At 44.3% G+C, this 22,277-nt stretch overlaps 1 protein-coding gene across 1 annotated transcript in view; it reads right to left on the bottom strand.

The window, feature by feature from the left end:
- gucy1a2 (guanylate cyclase 1, soluble, alpha 2) overlaps nucleotides 1-22,277 on the bottom strand; it is a gene marked incomplete at both ends in the record, with an annotated part of 81,121 nt that overhangs the window by 34,198 nt on the left and 24,646 nt on the right. The gene's annotated exons all lie outside the window — the stretch shown is intronic.

Below are 22,277 nucleotides of genomic sequence, written 5' to 3'. Positions count from 1 at the left end.
TAATGTAAATACATTATTTTCCCAAGTTGTTTTGTGGTACTATTTCTGGGGCCCATTATGAATAACGTACTGAGATATTTGGCAAATGACACATTTTTAGGGTAGTGGCTAGTTTCAGTGTAAACTGGAGTGAAGAAGCAAGATGCCTCCTTCCCTCCACTAGTCTGGGGGTCCACCTTGGGCAAGTGGTAGTAGCCTCTTAGCCCACCTACCTGGAGTTACAGGTAACAACCTCTGATAATGTAAAACAACTATAGAGGAAGAGAGACCCGGAGGAGGTCTCCCCTTGGAGCCAGGCAAACATCAGTTCAGAGAATTTGGCCTTCTTGCAGACCCTAAATGGAGTCCTATATGGGGCTCCTGTGGGGGACTCCACTGTCCTACTGGGGGACTTCAACACACACATGGGCAAAGATGGAGACACGTGGAGAGGCGTGATTGGGAGGCATGGCCACCACGATCTGAACCCGAGCAGTGTTTTGTTGTTGGACTTCTGTGCTAGTCATGGTTTATCCATAACAAGCACCATGTTCGAGCACAAGGATGCGCATAAGTATACCTGGCACCAGAACAACTTAGGCTGAAGGTCGATGATCGATTTTGTTATCGTTTCATCTGATCTGAGGCTGTGTCTTGGACACATGGGCGAAGAGAGGGGCAGAGCTGTCCACTGATTACCATCTGGTGGTGAGTTGGGTTAGATGGTGGGAGAAGCCTCTGGACAGACCAGGTAAACCCAAGCGTGTAGTAAGGGTGAACTGGGAACGTCTGAGGGAAGAGCCTGTCCGGAGAGAATTCAACTGCCAGCTCCAGCAGAGCTTCTCAGGCATCCTTGTGGAGGTTGGGTACATCAAGCAGGAATGGTTGGTGTTCAAAGCTTCCACAGCTGAAGTTGCAACTGGGAGCTGTGGCCTGAGGGCCACAGGTGGGGGGGAAGGGAAGCCGTCTGACTGAAGAAGAAGGCCTTCCGGGATATGTTAGCCCGGGAGACTCCAGAGGCAGTTGCAGGGTATCAACGGGCCTAGAGGGCTGCTGTGACAGAAAAAGCAGCGGGTATGAGAGAAGTTCAGAGAAACAATGGGGAAGGACTTTCGGTCAGCATCAGTGTTTCTGGAAAACCATCCAATACCTCCAGAAGGGGAAGCGGGGGACCATCCAAGCTGTGTACAGCAAAGTTGGGACTCTGCTGTCCTCAACTGAGGAGATTGTTGAGTGGTGGAAGGAGCACTTTGAGGAACTCCTGAACCTGACAAATACACCCTCTACGATCGAGGCAGAGTCGGAAGATGAAGGGGGCTCATCGTCAATTTCCCTGGAGGAGGTCACTGAGGTCGTCAAACAGCTCCATGATTGCAAAGCCCCAGGGACTGATGAGATCCGTCCAGAAATGCTGAAGGCGCTGGGTGTTGAGGGGCTGTCTTGGTTGACAGGTCTCTTTAACATTGCATGGAAGTCCGGGGCGGTGCCAAAGGAGTGGGAGACTAAGGTAGTGGTCCCAATATTCAATAAAAGGGGCCAGAGGGTGTGTGCCAACTACAGAGGCATCACATTACTCAGCCTGCCAGGGAAAGTATACTCCAAGGTGCTGGAAAGGAGAGTCCGGCCGATAGTCGAACCTCAGATTGAAGAGGAACAATCTGGATTCCATCCTGGTTGTGGAACCACTGACCAGCTCTTCACTCTCGCGAGGATCTTGGGAGTTTGTCCAGCCCGTCTACTGTACATGTGTTTTGTGGATTTGGAGAAGGCTTATGACTGGGTCCCTCGAGAGATATTGTGGGAGTATGGGGTCCCTGCTCAGGGCCATCCAATCTCTGTACACCCAGAGCAAGAGTTCTGCGTCCTCGGCATTAAGTCGGATTCTTTTCCAGTAGGGTTTGGCCTACATCAGGGCTGTGTCCCAATCTTGTCACCAATCTTGTTTGTGATTTTCATGGACAGGATATCGAGGCATAGCCGTGTAGGGGCGGGGTTGCAGTTCGCTGATCTGTTGATCGCGTCGCTGCATTTTGCAGATGATGTGGTCCTGATGGCATCATCGGCCTGTGACATCCAGCACTCTCTGGATCAGTTCACAGCTGAGTGTGAAGCAGCTGGGATAAAAATCAGCACCTCCAAATCATTCCCACTCCAAGTAGGGAATGAGTCCTTACCCCAAGTGAAGGAGTTCAAGTATTTGGGGGTCTTGTTCACAAGTGAGGGTTTACCGCACTGTTGTGATGACAAGAGAGCTGAGCCAAAAGGCAAAGCTCTCGATCTACCGGCCTATCTTCATTCCTACTCCCACCTATGGTCATGAAGGATGGGTCATGACCGAAAGAACGAGATAAAGGATGCAAGCGGCTGAGATGAGTTTTCTCAGGAGGGTGGCTGGTGTCTCCCTTAGAGACCAGGTGAGAAGTTCAGTCATCCGTTAGAGACTCGGAGTAGAGCCGCTGCTCCTGTGCGTCGAAAGGAGCCAGCTGAGGTGGTTCAGGCATCTAGTGAGGATGCCTCCTGGGCGCCTCCCTAGGGAGGTGTTCCAGGCATGTCCAGCTGGGAGGAGGCCACAGGGTAGACCCAGGACTTCACTGGCCTAAAGATCCCCCAGGCAGAGCTGGTTGACGTTGCTAGGGAAAGGGATGTCTAGGGGCCCCTGCTGGAACTGCTGCCTCTGCGACCCGAAATAACTGGAAGTGAATAAGCCATAGTTAGCCGTAAGCTGCATTCACTTCCATGTATTTCCAAACGCAAAAACAACGGCAGTAATGATGAGTTTGTAACCCTGATAGTGTATTCAGCCTGTTATTTTGACTATTTTGGTTCTTGAAGTGGTGTTTTTATAGTGAACGTTTAACATTGGAGTCAACAGGCACTTCCGCATCCCACTAATTACGTCAAGCAATCAATAAATCAAACTTTTTTTGTATAGCACATTTCATACACAGAGGCAACACAATGCACTTTACAGAGAGCAATGGGAGGGTGGGCATAGGTCCCACCCCTACATATTCCAGAGGGAAGCAAAAAAACAGTTTCACCCGGGGGCCAGAAAAGTAAGCTGTAAAAATTCTTCCCTGACCTCTCTCAATGAGACGACCAAGCAAGCTCCTGGAAAATGTTTGTCTATTGGCTAAGAACATATACAGAGCAGTAAACATGGGCTAGATACTTCATAAGAGAGACATAACTAACAGGAGAGTGCACAAATAGTTAGAGAGAAGTAGGCCATTATGTGTTACTGTAGCTATCCCTGTAGTCTCTAATATGATATTTGAGTGAATCATATATATATATATATATATATATATATATATAACATATATCACAGTAAGCACTTAGCAGAACAGGCTCATAGAGAATGCTGCAAGGCAGAGGTGGGGAAACAGAAAGCAGAGAGCCAAAGGTAAAAAAAAAAAAAATGGGTAGGGTTGGCTGGGTAGGGACAGCTGACGACACAGAGTGGGAAGGAGCTAGTCATGGGGAGGTAGGGGGCCTTTCCAGGAGCCATAGGGTGGACTTTTGGCCGAGGACAAGGGGATGGTGAGTTCTCCCCCTCACGTCAGACTTGACCAATATAGCAGCTACGTGAATAAAGTTAATTGAGCTAATGGTAGTTAGCTAGCTCGTAAATTACTCAAACTGAATAAATATAACACAGATAAGAACAAAGCTACCTATAGTTAACTTAATCTTGATATAACTAAGACATCTGCTAAAAAAAAAAAAAAAATCCACTGACAGATTTAGCTACAATGTCCACAAGCATTGAAGCTAGGTTGGCGAATTGCTGTTGCCCCAACTTCCACCAATTTTGTTGACAAATTATTGAATGGAAACTGTACGGTGACGTGCCACGACGTTTTGCTGCTAATACGAGTCTGAGTTTGTCTCCGTTCCTGCCCGAGAAACAGCAACAAAATAGCTACAGGAATCATCGTTGGAACGTTTGCAACTGCTTTTCAGCCACCGACAGCTATGTTAATATTATTTCACAGCTTGCTATTAGCAGGCAGCACTAAAGTTGACAAAACCACACTTGCACATCATTAGAATTTCAGCCATTTATTTCATTTAATTTCAAACCTTTATTTGTACTTGTGAAGCACTGAGGTTTCCCTCATTTAAAGTGATGACGAGTTTACACAGAGACACAAATCAACAAAACAAATGCAATGTACAATAATGATGACTAGAAAGTACATTTCCTGGAAAAAATGTGAGGGGGGCTAGCTGCTGCAGCTGTATGTAACAGCTACTGCTAGTACTACTATGGACCGGGCAATCTCCATGCACCCACCGGCGAAGACCGTGTGTCTCTAGCCCACTCAGGGGCTGAATTGAGGGGTCCGTGGCGTGGACAGTGGCGTGGTGGTGAGACTCCGCCCCCTCAGGTCAAAGCCAGTTGGGTACAGTGTACCCCTCTCCGGGCCACCTACCCGCCCCCACCGGTGAAGACCGTGTGTCTCTAGCCCACTCAGGGGCTGAGTTGTGGGGCCCGTGGCGTGGATAGTGGTGTGGTGATGAGACTTTGCCCCCTCAGGTCAGAGCCGGTCGGGGGCAGTGCAATGACCTCCGGGCAATCTCCATGCACCCACCAGCGAAGACCGTGTTTCTCTAGCCCACTCAGGGGATTAGTTGTGGGTTCCATGGCGTGGATAGTGGCGTGGTGGTGAGACTCCACCCCCTCCATTCAGAGCAGCTCGGGAGCAGTGCACTGACCTCTGGGCAATCTCCATTCACTCACCGGCAAAGACCGTGCGTCTGTAGCCCACACAGGGGCGTAGTTGTGGGTTCCGTGGCGTGGATAGTGGCATGGTGATGAGACTCCACCCGCATAGATCATAGCCAGTCGGGGACGGTGTACCCCTCTCCGGGCTACCCACCAGTGAAGACCGTGTGTCTCTAGCCCAATCAGGGGCTGAGTTGTGGGGCCCGTGGCGTGGATAGTAGCGTGGTGGCGAGACTCTGCCCCCTCAGGTCAGAGCCAGTCGGGGACAGTATAGGCTACCCACCTGGCCCCACTGGTGAAGACTGTGTCTCTAGCCCACTCAGGGACTGAGTTGTGGGGCCGTGGTGTGGATAGTGGCGTGGTGGTGAGACTCCGCCCCCTCGGATAACAGTGGGTCGAGAGCAGTGTAGTGACCTCCGGGCAATCTCCATGAGCCCACCAGCGAAGACATTGTGTGTCTAGCTCACTCAGAGGCTGAGTTGATTGGTCCGTGGTGTGGTTAGTGGCGTGATGGCGAGACTCCGCCCCCTCATGTCATAGCAGGTCGGGGACAGTGTAGCCCTCACTGGGCCACCTACCTGCCCTCATCAGTGGGGCTGAGTTGTGTGGTCTGTGGTGTGATGCGACCACTGTAGTCATAAGTGTGCCTGTACCTTTAAGAGAGCCAGCTTCTGTCCTGAAATTCAAATCCCAACTGACACTCTAAACATCCCATCATTCACTTTAATGGTAATGCATGCTGGCTTCAGACAGCTCTCTCTCAAAAAGTATAAATGTTACAGCTTAGATATCGACACCGTAAGAATCCTGGGAACATGCTGAACATTTTAAGAATGAATTGAGAATGAATGGAGAATTAGCAGCACACAAGTTAGAGTGGAGAGCCATTCATTTGAATGGAGAACATAGTTGTCGAACAAATCGTCATACTTCAGAAACTATAAGTCACCCAGCTTAGATTTATATTGTACGAATCAGCACGATCGTGTGAACATTTTGATGTATAATATGTGTATAAGCTGTTAAGACTGTAGGAGTGCCAGCAGTTTACAAAATGTGTCAATATTTTCAAAGCAACAGCTGCCACCAATCTAAAAACCTCACGTTACTGAACATTCCACCAGCAATTTCTATGGTACAAAAATTACTATTAAAAGTTTAATTACTACAAAACTATAAAAAATATCAAAAATCTGAATAAGTCCGGGAAACAGCTAAACATCATGAACATTTTAAAGTTTGAATGAAGTTTCTAGCACAAAGTATGAAGAAGTAGTTAAGGGCCAAAAAACTGGGGAGAACTATAAGTAAGAAAGAAAGAAATAGTGGGAATCTTCTACAAGCTAGCCCACCTATTTAAACAGGTTTTTAAATTAAAACAGTTACAGGTTGAAGCACACATTTGGGATTTAAAGGTATACATAGCAATTTTCACTTTTTGTATTTCACTAGTTTGTACGTGCTATTTGCACAAGATGACGTTGAAGAAACACAATAAAACTGGAGAAACTGGAAGCTTAGAATTTTCAGTCCAATTTCACTCTGGTTGAAAATGCAACGTTTGTGACGTTTTTCCCTTTCTTGACGTCACACTTAAGTGTGAAAAACATTTCACACTTTTTCCAACGTGATAGCCTACCAGAACTGTTGTGAATGTGCTGTGCTGTATAGGGCAATAGGCAACATTACGAAGTCAACGTTGGTTAGAAGTCAGTTTGTCTCCCCAAGAATCTCCAGATTGTTATCTCTCGCTCAAACTACATTCAATATGCTGTAGACTTACTGATAAATGTCCTATTGTTGTAATTTATGCGGTTTTGTATATGTAAAATAACTGCTATTACTAATTACTTTTAAAATGTGTCCCCTTTTCTTGTAGACCAATCACTAACTACATTTCCAATACTGGGACTCGGGAGGTGTTTACACTTTCTGTTATCCTTTGGATTCTTGTTGTGTCTTAATCCATCAATACATTAATTCATTCATTCATTGAATTGTCTGTCTCTCTGTTGTCTGTCTCTGATGGCTGAGTTGTCTGTCTCTCTGTTGTCTGTCTCTGGCTGAGCTGTCTGTCTTTCTGTTGTCTGTCTCTGGCTGAGCTGTCTGTCTTTCTGTTGTCTGTCTCTGGCTGAATTGTCTTTCTGTTGGCTGTCATCATTGACCTGCCCTTTCCCTGAAATAAATGACAGATACTAATTAGCTTTAAAAACTGAATTAGACAAACACCTTCACACATGACTGACATTTCCAGTGTCTGTGTGTGAGAGAGCGAGAGAGAGAGAGAAGGTATATGAATAGAGAGAAAATAATATATAGAAATGAAATTAGTGTGAATAATATAATACAATCAATCTCTTATTCATGTGCTCACCCAATGAGCTGGGTACGCCTGTTTTCTTGAAACCAGTTGGTCAAACCGAGGAGGAAAGGAGGAGAGAGAAACAGTGTGTTCTCTGAAGCCATCTCACCTCAGCCATTTCACTGCCATCTCATTAAGTTGTGGGTATTCTCTGCAGGCCAGCCAGAATTCTGAAAGCGGAATCTTATTGAAATGAGCGCCCCGTCACATGACAACTCCAACAATTTATCCTCAAAAGAACGGTGATAATGTGCTGTCGGTCTCGGCATTGGTGAACGGATCACACATCCATTGTTTCCCAGTGCGTGGGTCAGATCGTGATGGGAAGTATTCCTCATATCAAACTTGAGTCTGGCTCATGTGTTCTCTCATAAGTTTGCGCATGGGACCCAGTCCCACTGCAGCCCATGACCCGCTATGGATTCATCGAGAACTCAAAATATTTCTCCAGCCGTTGTGTTCTGGGGCAGCGATTTATAACAAAGAAAAACCCTCATGAAAACGTCCATCATGTATGTAGCAAATATGCACATGAAGCATAGCTGTGTTTGAAATGTCAGTTGCCTCATCCAGTTGGATAGCAAACCAATCTGATGCATGGGCCCTAACACTTGAGACTCGATATCAGCGGCCATATCTTGGATCCTGCGTGAGACTGTATCATTAGACAGAGGGATTTCACTGACCTTCGTAGCAGCAGCTGGGCCTCAAACCTGATGGCAAGCATCCACAACTGAGGGCATAACTAGCTTCTCAGCCTTAGTGAAGGGAGCATGACACTTGGAATTGTGATGGGAGAGAAGGTAAGACGCCTTCAGTAGGCTTTCGTTGTCTGTCAGATTGCTTTGTAGCAATTTGGTCTGGTTGGCCATTTCATCTTCTTTCTTTTAAAAAAAATCTTCAGATTTATGCTTGAGATGTGAGTGCTTTGTCTCCAAAAGTCTGCATATATATAGTAGGCAGTGGCAATTGCTCCTACAAGCCTGGCTTACCCATACAAATACAAATAAAACTTGATTTTTGTGCCTTCTTTCAGTGAAAGAAGGCATGAAAATCAACTTTTAGACTGTTTTTGAATTAAATGCGTCTTTTATTCTGCTATATATCGCTTAATTTTCATCCGTGTTTAGCATTTTGGTAGTGCTCCGTCACCCTCTACAGTCCTCATCAAAATACAGTCCACGTTACGGTCCGTTGACAGCAGTCTTACTAGCTCGTCATTCACTTAACATTGTAGGCCAGGCAAAAGGATTCTGGCTTACGGAAGTCAAGACCAAATGAAAAATCAACCAATCAAATTAGCCCACACATACAAAACCGCGAACAATGTCGTCATCAGTCGAAATGTAACCTAATCTGTGATTTGTCAAAATGCTTCAAAGTGGGCGTAGGGTAAGCAAGTTCTCAAAGTGCTTACATTGGAATTCCCATTGACATTTTAACATTGGGACGGTTTATCCAATCAAAACTTCGTCATGAGAGTTCCGTCATTCACATCACCTGTCAATCACATTACCCACTTTAGCTATCTAGCTACATGGCAGCATCAACGAACATGGAAAACAGAGATCTTGAGTATTTGTTGAAAGTTGATTCCAAAATGAAGTGGATTAAACGAGTTTGGGTTACGATATAAGGTTGGTCTTTTGTAATTAATTACCAGTTGTTATGGCTGTGCGTTTTGCTTTGCCTAGTTTAATCAGCACTCGAGAGCGTGAACTTTGCTTCCTAGTAAGCCTAGTAGCCCAGTAAACTAGTAGCCTAAACACTGATTAGTGAAGTAGGGGAGTAGGCTATTGAGTGCTGTTCCCTAAAGCCGCCTTTACACTATTGCAGAAAAATGACTGGGTTACGGTTCTGAAAAGACCGGAAGTCATTTGTTTCCTATGAGAGTCCGCAGACCGCATGCGACAGGGCTCCGAGGGATGCGGTGCGGACAAAATTCCGCTCTGGTGGACGTCCGTATGCGTTCCAAAAATTGAACTCATCCAGCAAATCCCAGTCCGGCAGTACGACCGGAAAATAGCGTTGCTATGGTTTTGGTAAACAATGGTGTGTCTAAACAATGATAGATCGCTTTCTTGTCACTTTACTTGAATAATTGAATGTTATAAACTATATCGTTTTCCAAACAGAACAAGCCCATGTGATCTAGTGAAGCACGTTGTAAATATAACTAATATAACCAGACAATCTAACCAGCATAGAGCCGGCTTCGGCTATGGCTAGTTAGCTAACGTTAGCTATAAGCTTCGTAGATTTGTCAAACTTAATAAATACGACACACACACAACCCAAAGCTGTCAAAATAGTTCAATATTGGTGTAACTAAGATAGCTGGGTAATAAAATATTTTTTCCACAGACACCATTTGCTACAAAGTTGGTAACCTTTTAATATAGTTTGTCAAATTTGTACCGTTTCAATGTCCGCCATGATTGTTGACAGATTTACTGACTGCTCGGTGACGTCGACACCCGACATATCGTCCGGCAGTTTCAGTTCTCCACATCTGAAAGTTTTTGGGATGGTGTACGGTGGTACGGGGTGTCCAACAGGGTGCGGATTGTGGAAACCGGAGTCATTTTTTCTCAATAGTGTAAAGGCGGCTTAAGGGGGAGTATTTTATCGTCCTGTCATTCCTCTTCGTGGTGCTTGGCCATTGTTGTCATATAATGGCTCTGTAGTTTATTTAGTGTGTCCCTAAAAGCTTGGTTGTTTCGGGCTAAATATTGGCCTCTTATTTGCTTGCTCTCAAATTATTGGCCTTTGTTGATGTGTTAAAAAAAAAGCATCAGTAGCCTAGGCTACTGTAGTTGTCCTGTATGTTTTTACATAAAAATGCCACTGCTTAGCGCCCTTCTGGTGCTGTGAAACCTCCCATCAGGGCATGCTTTGAAAGCGCACCCCCAAAAAAATTGAGCGTGATAGTAGGTCCACTGTACATTTTCAAAACATAGTAATAGTTGACATTGTCCAGGGAAATTCTCAAATGTCTTCTACTGAATCTTACTGAACATGTAAATACTGTTTTGGCTGAATGATCTTATCTATTTTCAGTCTTAACACACTCACACACTTGTATGTTGTCATAGGCATGGCAGAAACCAGTGCTTCATTGTCTTGTGATACTGAAATCACACTCTCCCCCTCTGACTGGCCCACATTTACATACAGTATAGGTCAACCTGTTGGGGATCCATGTACAGATCTTGCTCCCCACACAAGTGCTTTACACAATCTTGGTCCTTTCGTAGATTATCATGTTGTTTACAAGCTGTTGGACTGTATCTGTGATGTTATTTTATCATACATACAGTATCAACCAATCCACTGTAGCAAACATGTCTAAAACTGTATAACTGATCTGATCTGAGACCTAGTCCTGTACAGCTGATTTTGTGTAATAATATAGTACTAGTAGTAGAAACACATGGTTAATCTGTATTTTTTTTTTGTCTGTATTTACCCTACATGTTAGTATATGCCATGTTGTATGATCATGGTCCATTCAGATGAGTGGGGAGCTTTCACAAATGTTTACAAAATTATACACATACTGTCTGTTGTTTTTAGTTCAACTCTCAACTTTATTTCAATAAAGAATTCTGAATCACCAGAAGGATGTGTCCTCTTAAAGATAATAGGTCATCCAGCACCATTTTGTCCCAGAGTAGCTAACTTTAACAATAAATCTAAGGCAGTGGCTATTCTTATGGTGTATTGCTATATATATAGTATGGCATATTGGGTTAGTGTTAGTTAGGTTTAGAAATCAGAATTTCCCAAAACAAGATGTAGCGCCACTGTGATTGTGAAGCTGCAGGGCGCCGTGAGAATAGCAAAACTCACCTCTTCAAGAGTAGCCGGACCCTTCGCCTTAAGCCCCTATTGTATTTACTTTGCTGCTCGCACTTTCGCTTAAGCGCTAAATTATGCTCTTAGACACTTGCAATGCAATTATTAAAGGAGTAGTAAAGGGAAATCAAAACGTTGACAAAACTAGCACTTTTGAGAAAGTCTGATAATTGCTCTATTACCGTTTTGGTCATACAATGGATGTGGGTGGGCACTGTGAAAAATCCTTCAAAAAACATGTTAAACTCTCAATTTCAAAGACAAGAAACTCACCGAGGTGTTAGTTGGCGTTCTGACATATAATTCGCCATAAAGTAAGATTCTAGTTCATCTGGAAAGGCTTTTTTAAATATTTAGCATAGAACTATTTAGTCGCAGCACATACGTGTGTAAACGTCCGCAAACTAGGTAGCCTAGCAACATAAACAATAACAATAGCTACCGTAAGTAGTTCCGCTTCCTGAATCCCCTCTGCAGATTGATCTACACATCTACAACAGTCGCTTCAATAGAAGTCAATGGATTTCATAAAATGATCAATAAAACCCTACAGGATTCATACTTTGCGGCGAATTTGATGTCAGAACACCAATGGACACCAATTACCCCCTCTGTGAGCTTCTTGTCTTTGAAATCAAGAGTTTAACATGTTTTTGAAAAAAATCTCAAGGTGCCCACCCACATCCATTGTATGACCAAAACGGTGTTAGAGCAATTATCAAACTTTCTCAAAAGTGCTAGTTTTGTCAACGTTTTGATCTGAACAATTGTGTATGATCATGAGTAACCTTAAAACAGGGCTAAACATGCATTTTCCCTTTACTACTCCTTTAAGTCGCTTCGGATAAAAGCGTCTGCTAAATGACTAATTTAATTAATGTAGGCCCGCTGACATACAACTTATGGTAGCGAGCCAGCGTTGCTTACGTTAGCTAACTGCATTTCCAATCGACAAGTGATAAACATTATCTAACTAAAGCTGGCTCCATGAAATACCATTTGTAAATTGAAGAGAGATTTGCGAATGTGTTAAAATGTCAAAAAAAAATGCTGTAATTCCATCAATTTACTAGTGAATTTGCCCCAGAAACACTGAAAACGACCAGGCTTCCACTCTGGAACTATAGAGCATGACCAGGCTTCCACTCTGGAACTATAGAGCATGACCAGGCTTCCACTCTGGAACTATAGAGCATGACCAGGCTTCCACTCTGGAACTATAGAGCATGAACAGGCTGGCTTCCACTCTGGAACTATAGAGCATGACCAGGCTTCCACTCTAGAACTATAGAGCATCACCAGGCTTCCACTCTGGAACTATAGAGCATGAACAGGCTGGCTTCCACTCTGGAACTATAGAGCATGACCAGGCTTCCACTCTGGAACGATAGAGCATCACCAGGCTTCCACTCTGGAACTATAGAGCATGAACAGGCTGGCTTCCACTCTGGAACTATAGAGCATGACCAGGCTTCCACTCTGGAACTATAGAGTAGTGTTTTGGAACTTCAGTTCACCCCACGACACGCGTTCAGAAGTCTATGAAAGTGTCTCAACTCTCTCTCTCAACGGTTCTGGATGTAACAAGCTAGTCAGTCAGAAGAGTGACAGTTGATTATTGTTATTGACAACGGGATTTGTTTAGCCTACTGCAGTCTTCTGGGCATTGGAGTCTTTTGTAAGCTACAGCTAAAATGGACCAACGCCACTGAATTGAATACAGCAATTTTCATTGAATATACAATTCTTTTATTTTGGGATGTGTGTCGCAGCCCTGCAGGGGTTCCTCTGTGGCCCGGTGCAGGTTCCTGGCCCGTAATTTGAGAAAGGCTGGTTTACATGATACTGGGCGCGTCTGCTTGCTTGCGTCCATGAATATCCGACGCAATGACATTCCATGTAGTGTCTGAACGCCGTTTAACCATTCCCTATATGAGTAACACTACATAGGGAGTAGGGAGTGAGTGAACTAGTGAACCATTTCGAACACAGCTCTAGTTAGCTCCGTTAGCTAGCCTACTCATCCAAGGCTACAGCAATGGGTCAATGAGTAGTATTACTACTCCCTCTATGGGCATGCGAGTGGTATTGCGGAATGACGCAGGCGGTGCGTTGAGATAATATTACTACCCCCGAGGGCTCCCCACTGTATCACTTGTCCTCTGCATAAAGAAACACACAGTCACACACACGCACACACACATTCACTCTCTCTCAAACACACACACACACACACACACACATGCACACAAACACACAGGCAATGTGTTTTAAAGACCAGCTGGAGACCATTGTAGTGTATGAGCATTCTCTATTCAGTAGCTCTGGTGTAGAGGAATCACTGAGCCATTCTCTATCCAGTAGCTCTGGTGTAGAGGAATCACTGAGCCATTCTCTATTCAGTAGCTGTGGTGTAGAGGAATCACTGAGCCATTCTCTATTCAGTAGCTCTGGTGTAGAGGAATCACTGAGCCATTCTCTATTCAGTAGCTCTGGTGTAGAGGAATCACTGAGCCATTCTCTATTCAGTAGCTCTGGTGTAGAGGAATCACTGAGCCGTTCTCTATTCAGTAGCTCTGGTGTAGAGGAATCACTGAGCTCTCTTTCCCCCTGCCTCTGTCTCTTCATCTCTCTTTTTCTTTCTCCCGTTCCTCCTTTCTCTCTCTCTCCCACCCTCTGTGTGCCTTTTTCTTGCTCTCTGTGTCTCTCCCTCTGTCTTTCTCTCTCTCCCTCCCTCTCTCTCTCTCTCTCTCTCTCAGTAGTCTCAGATGGATTATTCCACTGAAAACACTGCAGCCCAGCGAATCCTGGATTATTTATAGAAACCTCTCCTTGCTCTGCATAATGCATACAACCTACATCTACCGAGAGCTAACACACCCACATACACGCACATACACACACACACACAACCTACCTCTATCGAGAGCTAACACACCACACACAGTCACACACACACACACACAACCTACATCTACCAAGAGCTAACACACATTGTGAGCAATTTGGGGTTCACTGTCTTGGGACACAGCGATATGTACACAGGAGGAGACAGGATTTGACCTCTGACCCTGCGATCATTGGATGACCCGCTCTACCTCCTGAGCCACAGCCGCCTCCTAACACACAAACACACACACACAGACACACACACACATATCCTTCATCTACCGAGAGCTAACACACATTAACACACACATAACCTACATCTACCGAGAGCTAACACACACACACACACACACACACACACACATAACCTACATCTACCGAGAGCTAACACACACACACACACACATACAAATGCACACACACACACACATACACATAAAAAACAAACACACACACACAAACACATACATAAAAACAAACACACAAACTACAACCTATAGAGGCACACCCACCCATCAGTAGAACACATGCAAAAATCTACAGAGACATAATACACACACACTCTTCTGCAAAACACACACGCACAGCATCAGTGAGAGTAATGTGATGGGATGATGTGACTCAGATATACACACATGCATACACGCCCACACACACAGTGTACCTACAAACACACACACACACACAGTGTACGTACGAACACACACACACACAGTGTACGTACGAACACACACACACAGTGTGTGCAGCGGTAGGAGGATGTGAGCAGCTGTTTTCTGCGTCTCGCCAATCGGGCGCGGTGACACAGCTGACACACTAAGAGGAATCACCATGGAGACGTACCTACATTAGCACACACACACAGAACACTGGGACGCCTCGGGAATACTGCCCTAGCCTTCTTATGGTCACACACACACATGCACACACACACACACACATATATATATAATCATACATACATGAGCACACCCACACACACACACACACACACACACACACACACACACACATATATATAATCATACATACATGAGCACACACACACACACATATATATAATCATACATACATGAGCACACACACACACACACACATATATAATCATACATACATGAGCACACACACACACACACACACACACACACACACACACACATAAACAAACCCACCCAAACAGAAGAAGCCTGGAGGCTGTTTTGCTGCCCTAGTTGTGTGTCTCCTTGCTTTAACTCAGCACACTCCTGCTCCCATGTATGCAGAGACATACAGTAGGAAAGAAGGAGGCAGAGAGAGGGGGAGAGAGAGAGGGAGAGAAAGGGAGGGACCTACAGTAGTGAGCCCTTGAGGGTAGTAATCTGACCAGTAGTAAGCCCCTGGGGGTAGTAAGGGCTAGGATTAGGGTAGTAATCTTACCCGCGGGATCCAAACGCACCGTCTGCAGCATTCCGCACCACCGCTCGCATGCCCATAGAGGGAGAAGTAATACTACTCATTGACCCATTGCTGTAGCTCATCTCGCACATTAGATGAACCTACCTTGTTCTCAAACTCCATGTTCTCCGTCTGGTTGTAATTAATTTATTACGAACATAGCCTATCTATCTACAGCATCTATATCTATATATTATCTACAGTATCTATTTCTATATCGAACAAGGTATCAGAACAGGTTGAGGTTTAACACAGTAGACTAGCTAACGGAGCTAACTGGCTAGCTAGCAGAGTGTTCTCAAATGGAACGAGGCATCAGGACAAGTAAGCTAGCTAACGGAGCTGACAAGAGATGTTTGAAATGGTTCACTCACTCCCTATTCCCTATGTACAGTAGTGTTACCCATATGGTAGTCTTGCATAGCCAGACCTATCTCCACACTTCGTTTACGCTGTGCCAGCGCCGGAGACAGGTCTGGCTGGACATCTGCAATAAGGGGGGGGGGGGGACGCAGTATTTCTTTAAACCAATCAGTCATCTTGGGCGGAGCCAGCCCCGGACGCAGCGACGGTACTCTTGCAAAATAGTCTGGATCGAATCTGATTGGTGCCAAGATAATCTGAACGATTTTTGGACACTACATGGAACGTCATTGCGTCGAATATTCATGGACACAAGCAAGCAGACGCACCCAGTATGCACATGATGCATTACATCTTAAATGGTGTTGAGAGACTCGTGTTGAAGTATCTGATTAGCGGGAGAACATTTACACTGAGTTATTAACTATGGCAAATTTTAAACTTTAAAACATGTAAATAAAACATGTAAATAATGTAATGTAATGCATCATCCCCAACATGGGCGGGAGCAGTGAGTAGGCTAAACAAAGCAGAGAGCGCCAAATCGCCTGTAGAAGAAGACAGTCGATGCGCTGTGGATATTAGCCATTTAAGTGTACAAATTTGCATTTTATTTGAAAGGTGGGGGACTACAAACTGTAGCGACCTCGGAGAAAAGACTTTCATCTTTTCAACGATGTGTTTACTTTGGTGAGTAACGAAACGGTTTTGTCTGTAGACTTGGACGAGCGGGCCGAGGAAGCGCATTCATAGGTAAATTGCATTGAGAGTAACAGGGCGTTATCTGTAGGATATCGCCCTGGACCAGGTCTAATTTAGGCCTATCATCAGATCTGTATAATCATTGAACAACAAATTGGTTTGTTCGAGTCAATGATCAAATATGATGATTTTCTAAATCAATTTTCCTTAATTCCTATTCAAAAGAATGTAGCGAGTAGAGTGCAGCCTACTACAGTCACTTTGGATGAAGCAGCAGTCCTGCTGGGAACTAGCTGGCTAGCGTAATTTCAAGCATAACAAGGGGAATGCGCACCAGCCATGTAACGCACGGAGATGTAAATGTATTTGTTGGTTACAGTAGGCTATATAGACCGCTGCGCTCATTGGAGAGCGTGTTGTGCGCAATGTGCTCAGCACAAAGTTGGATGAATGGATGGACTTAATTTGGAATCCTGGAAAATGTTGATTACGCTCTAAAAACATGAAAACATAAATGAGATGGTGGTTTAAATTAATGACAACCTATAAAGGGAAGTCCTCTCTTGAAAGCATAATCAAATAAATTGAGGCTGGTTATAAGTGCTGATAATCTACCTGGCTGAGTTCATGATTACAACCATTCATCTCTTACACATAGGCCTACACAATACTTGTACAATACTTTGCAACATTAAATCCACCCATCTATCAATCAAACTAGCGAATTCAGCCGAACACCTGCGGCAGACCGGCAAAAAATGTAAACGGCATGGAGCGGTCATGGCCACAACAGCACAGTAGAATCCCGCTAACGTTAGAAGCACCCCCCTCCCCCACAATAGCACAGTAGAATCCCGCTAACGTTAGAAGCACCCCCCTCCCCCACAATAGCACAGTAGAATCCTGCTAACGTTAGAAGCACCCCCCTCCCCCACAATAGCCCACTGAAGACTGGTGGGGCTAGAAACACATCCATCCAGTTTATTTGAATATAATTGAATTTGTAGCAGGGGAGGGGTGTTGCAATAGTCTAGTCCAGGTTTGTTGCTGGCGAGTGGCGAGCTAGTGTAGCAAGTCAAGCCATGGATAAGTCTAGCTACACAATATAGGCTATAAATCAAACTCTCTCTGACAACCTAGGCAGTCAATCAGAAGCTAGAATCCTAACCTAGAGAGCCAATCAATAATTCACTACTGTCAAAATAACCCTGCAATGTTGGAGACAAATGTAATTCCAAAATAAGTAATTTATTTGTTTCGAAGCATATTTTGCTTATTGAAATAAGTAGTACTATTTCTAAAGTCAAAAATCAGTCCAATCAGAAAAATATAGGCCCTATGTTTTCACAATGAAAGTCATTCAGCCAACAGACACAAGTCAAAGATAAGTGTCTGGCAAGAAATACTAGGACTAGTCTGGCAAGAAATAGAGTAGTAGCCTACAAATGTATTCAAGTGTCTGGCAAGAAATGGAAACAAACTTGAACTTTAATAAATGGAAGTACAGGTCCAGGGCAGGCTTACAGTAGTGCGCTAAAACAGAATAAAATACAAAGGCTATTCAAGCTAAAATAAAAGTAAGGATAAAATATTTTTACTAGCTGTTAAAATATATTAAAATGTATAGAAACCGGTTTGAATTTGGATCATGAAAATGTTAGTTATGGAATAGTCTCACAACATTTGGAGACTGACTTGTGAGTCTAGTTATGACATTTTCAGAAATATTGCACTTTCTTATAGTTAGTAGTACTTGAAGTTGACATTGAAGTGGCCCTCCTATGAATTGACGATACCAGCAGTGGCCCCAAGCCAATTTGAGTTTGAGACCCCTGTTCTAGATAGTACAATACTAATACTAATATATACCTACTACTGTAAATACAACACTAACCATAGAAGTGATAGCAAAAGAAGGAAGTGATTTGTGCTACCTGGATCCTGTCGGATCCAGACTACAGTATGTCAATGTACACAATATACAATACGATGTACAATATACACAATATAATACAAATAATATACTATTTTAAATTATAGGCAGTTATAGCCTAGAATACAGCTAAAGCCTAGAGATAGATAGCCTACTGTAGATAGATATGCTCATAATAATTAAATTACATACAGATGGAGAAAAAAGATGTGTTAGTTAATGGCCGGATATAATTAGTAATAATAATAATGAGTGATCTTTACTCATGGTGTCGTGGAATTTTACAACTAGTCTCAAGACTATTCAGATTCTTTTCTTTTCTTTTAAACCTATTCATCCAGTCCCCTGCCTTTTGCTATTGTAAACACCTTAACCCTTTGTCTCTCTTTCTTTTGTAATTCCAAACACCTCATCTACCTCGCTCTTCCTCATCTCTTTGTTTAAGTCAGACCCCTGTCTCACCAGGACAGGAAGGGCCCAAACCTTCGTCCTTCCCGTCCTGGCTCAGACCTTTTGTTCCTTTGTTTATATTCAAAGTGTACCGCGCTTTTCTTTTCATCCCTCGACCACTGTTTGATATCCGTCACCTTACGATGACGTATAGACGAATCAGCCAACCAAATGTCGGCTGCACCACATCCTTGTTTTGAGCACATATAAGGGGGTACTCGGCGAGCTTAGGTTTACTTCTGTTCCGATGAACCACTCTGTGTTTTATCTTGAGGTCCTTTTGCAATCGTATTGTTTTCTTAATAAATCTGACTGAACCTTTTTGAGCGAACCTGGGCAAATACTTCATTTTTCGAAACTTCTACTACAATGGCGACTATGCCAATTTTGTATGGATCCACACCTCCGATCAAACATATTTTTTCTTCGTATCGTGATGAAGCCATACTGCGCTCAGCTTAACTATCTGTTGCCCCGTCTTCAAAGCTACTTCCGGGGTTTACGAATAAGGTCTGATGCTGCGTTCCATTTGGAGAAAGATGAAGGTTTGTGAGAGAGAGAGAAAGAGAGAGGTGAAGGGAAGACACGGAGAAAGATAGTGGTGTGAGCGAGAGAAGGGGAGAGGAAGGATGGAGGACAGTGATAAGGAAGGACAGACTGACAGCAGGGATGAAGGGAGAGAGAGGAGAAGAGAGAGAAGGAGAAAGAGAAGGACAGGTTGTTACATTCTGCCAGTTCTGACCAGACTGGCATGCAAATAGACTCTCATTTGCATGTCCACCAAGCACAGTCAATGACTCTCTCTCTCTCTCTCCCTCCCTATCTATCTCAGTGATGCTCTACCTCTGCACCTGCGCCCTCCTCCTGTTCATCACAAGCGTGTAGAGGAATGAAGCCGTTCCTCAGCAGTAGAGGGACGCTAACATCATCTCCACATACAAAGGCAAAGGGGACAAGTCCCTTTGTGGCAACATCCATGGTGTTTTACTACTCGCTGTTGCTGGCCAAAGTCATGCTACACAGGCAGGTGAAAAACATCACAGAGGAGCTGTTGCCTGAGTCACAGTGTGGGTTCAGGAGGAACAGGAGTAAACTGAGGACATTCACAGCACAGCAGCTCCAGGAGAAGTGTAGGGAGCAACATCGGGACCTCTTCATAGCCCTCATCAACCTGTCAAAGGCTTCTGACACAAGTCAACAGGGAGCTTCTGTGGAACATGGGCAGCTCCTGACGTTTGGCTGCCCATGATGGTTTGTCAATATCCTTCATCAATTCCATGGGGGGATGATGGCATGTGTGAAAAAGCACTACAAAGACTAACTGAAGACCATCATGAAAAAGTGCAGCCTGAACCCAATATAAACCCCATAATGGACTAAATGGACAATTACTGACTGCTCCAATGGGTAAGAGCTCAGAGGCGGCACGTGACCTGGGAAGTAGTGCGGCCGGCGGGGAGGGCAAGGTCCCCGGTTTAATCCCAGCTCCCGGCATTGGGCCAAAGTTCACTGAACTCCAAAATCGCTCCCGTGTGGCACGGTGGCGCAGCAACTAGTACTTCTCACAGCACTTCTGTCCTGTCCCTGACCCAGACCTGGACTGAGCACTTGGACTTGGTCCCCGGGCTCCATGAACGATGGCTGCCCACTGCTCCTGGCTGCCCCTGGAGGACGGCTTGGATGGGAGAAATGCAGGGAAAGATTTCCACTGGCGAGCACTGAAGATGTGTATGTTTTTAGGCCTTCTTACTCTGAAAATGTAATGTAATGTAATTTATTGCTTTATAAATGTTCTTAGCCATTAGACAAACATACTCCAGGAGCTTGCTCGATCGCCTTGTTGAGAGGGGTCAGGGAAGAATTTTTACAGCTCACTTTTCTGGCCCGTTTTTTTTCTTCTTCCCTCTGGAATATGTAGGGGTGGGACGTGTGCCCACCTCCCTTGTTCTCTGTAAAGCACATTGTGTTGCGTCTGTGTATGAAATGCGCTATACAAATAAAGCTTTGATTGATTGATTGATTGATTGTGTGTGATCAATAAAGACCATTGGCTAATAAAGAGCCTTGAGGTCCAGAATTATATGTTTATTTGAATGAGAGAGAAAAATAACTTACTTGCTTTTGCAATGTAAACATTAGGTTTCTCTGCCAATGAAGCCGTTTGAATTGACCTGAGAAAAAGGAGCAGGTTTTGTGTCTGCTTCCCTGACACCTCTTTTTCTCTCGTCTTCAAACAGGCCTTACATGACAAGGCTGTTTGTGTGTGTGTGTGTGTGTGTGTGTGTGTGTGTGTGTGTGTGTGTGTGTGTGTGTGCGTGCGTGCGTGTTTGTGTGGACACATTTAGCACTAACTTTGTTCCACTATTAAATGAGTATTGTTTTGAAGAACAAAAAGAGGGGAAGCTTTGAAAGTCACTTCTCTCTCTCCCTCCCTCCGTCTTCCTCCCCCCCCCCCCTCTCTCGCTCTGTATCTCTCTCTTTCATTACCTCCCCCTGGAGGAAGTCGACACCGTGTATTGAGTACGTAAGTTAGTTAGTTAGTTCATTTGTTAGTCAGCAGATTACGCAAAAACTGACTGACTGATTCCCATGAAACTCGGTGGAGGGGTATAGCATGGGCATGAATGTATTAATAGAGCATGGATGTATTAATAGAGCATGGATGTATTAATAGAGCATGGATGTATTAATAGAGCATGGATGTATTAATAGAGCATGGATGTATTAATAGAGCAAGGATGTATTAATAGAGCATGGATGTATTAATAGAGCAAGGATGTATTAATAGAGCAAGGATGTATTAATAGAGCACAGGGGACAACTAGAACACATTACATTTTAGAGCGGATCCAAATCACAGGAGGGGTCTACAAATGATTTGTCATTTTGGTTAACATTGCTAGATAGACCAGGCCAGCACACACAGATACTAGATAGACCAGGCCAGCACACACATATACTAGATAGACCTGGGCCGCGTTTCCCAGAGGCATCGTTAAGGCATCGTAGCGCTACGTGCTTCTTAAGAACGTCGTTAGCTCCACCTCTAGGTGGCGATGCGTTTCCCAGAACCTTCTTAAGCCAAGGTATACCTTGGCTACGAAGGCTCTGGGAAACAGCTCCACCCAAGGTACATCGTAAATCGCCCTTACGATGTACCTTCCGAAGATACATCGTTAGTCTACCTTGGAGCCGAAGCGCTGTTTCCCAGAGCCTTCTTAGCCAAGGTATACCTTAGCCAAGGGATACGTTACGAAGGGCGGTCGGACCCCATCGTTAGTGTACCTTGGCGATGCGCTCCGTTCATCCCGTCATAGTATTAGCGCGATTCGAGCTAAATGACACTTTTAAAAAGGAGAGTTGCAATACAGCGCACATCTATCTATCCTACCTGCGCGATTCACATAGTGTACACAAAATACAATTAACTTGAATGATGAAAATAATGTCAGCCTACAGAACACATCATGGGAATGTTGTTTTTAAAACTTTTATTGAGCCAAGCAACATATAGGCTACGGACTATCCATAGCCTAATATAATCCACTTTGTGAACAACAACAACATTTTCTTAT

Source organism: Borostomias antarcticus (genome assembly GCF_949987555.1).
Source record: "Borostomias antarcticus genome assembly, chromosome: 1".
Lineage (NCBI taxonomy): Eukaryota > Metazoa > Chordata > Actinopteri > Stomiiformes > Stomiidae > Borostomias > Borostomias antarcticus.
This window is presented reverse-complemented; position numbering and strand designations above follow the sequence as displayed.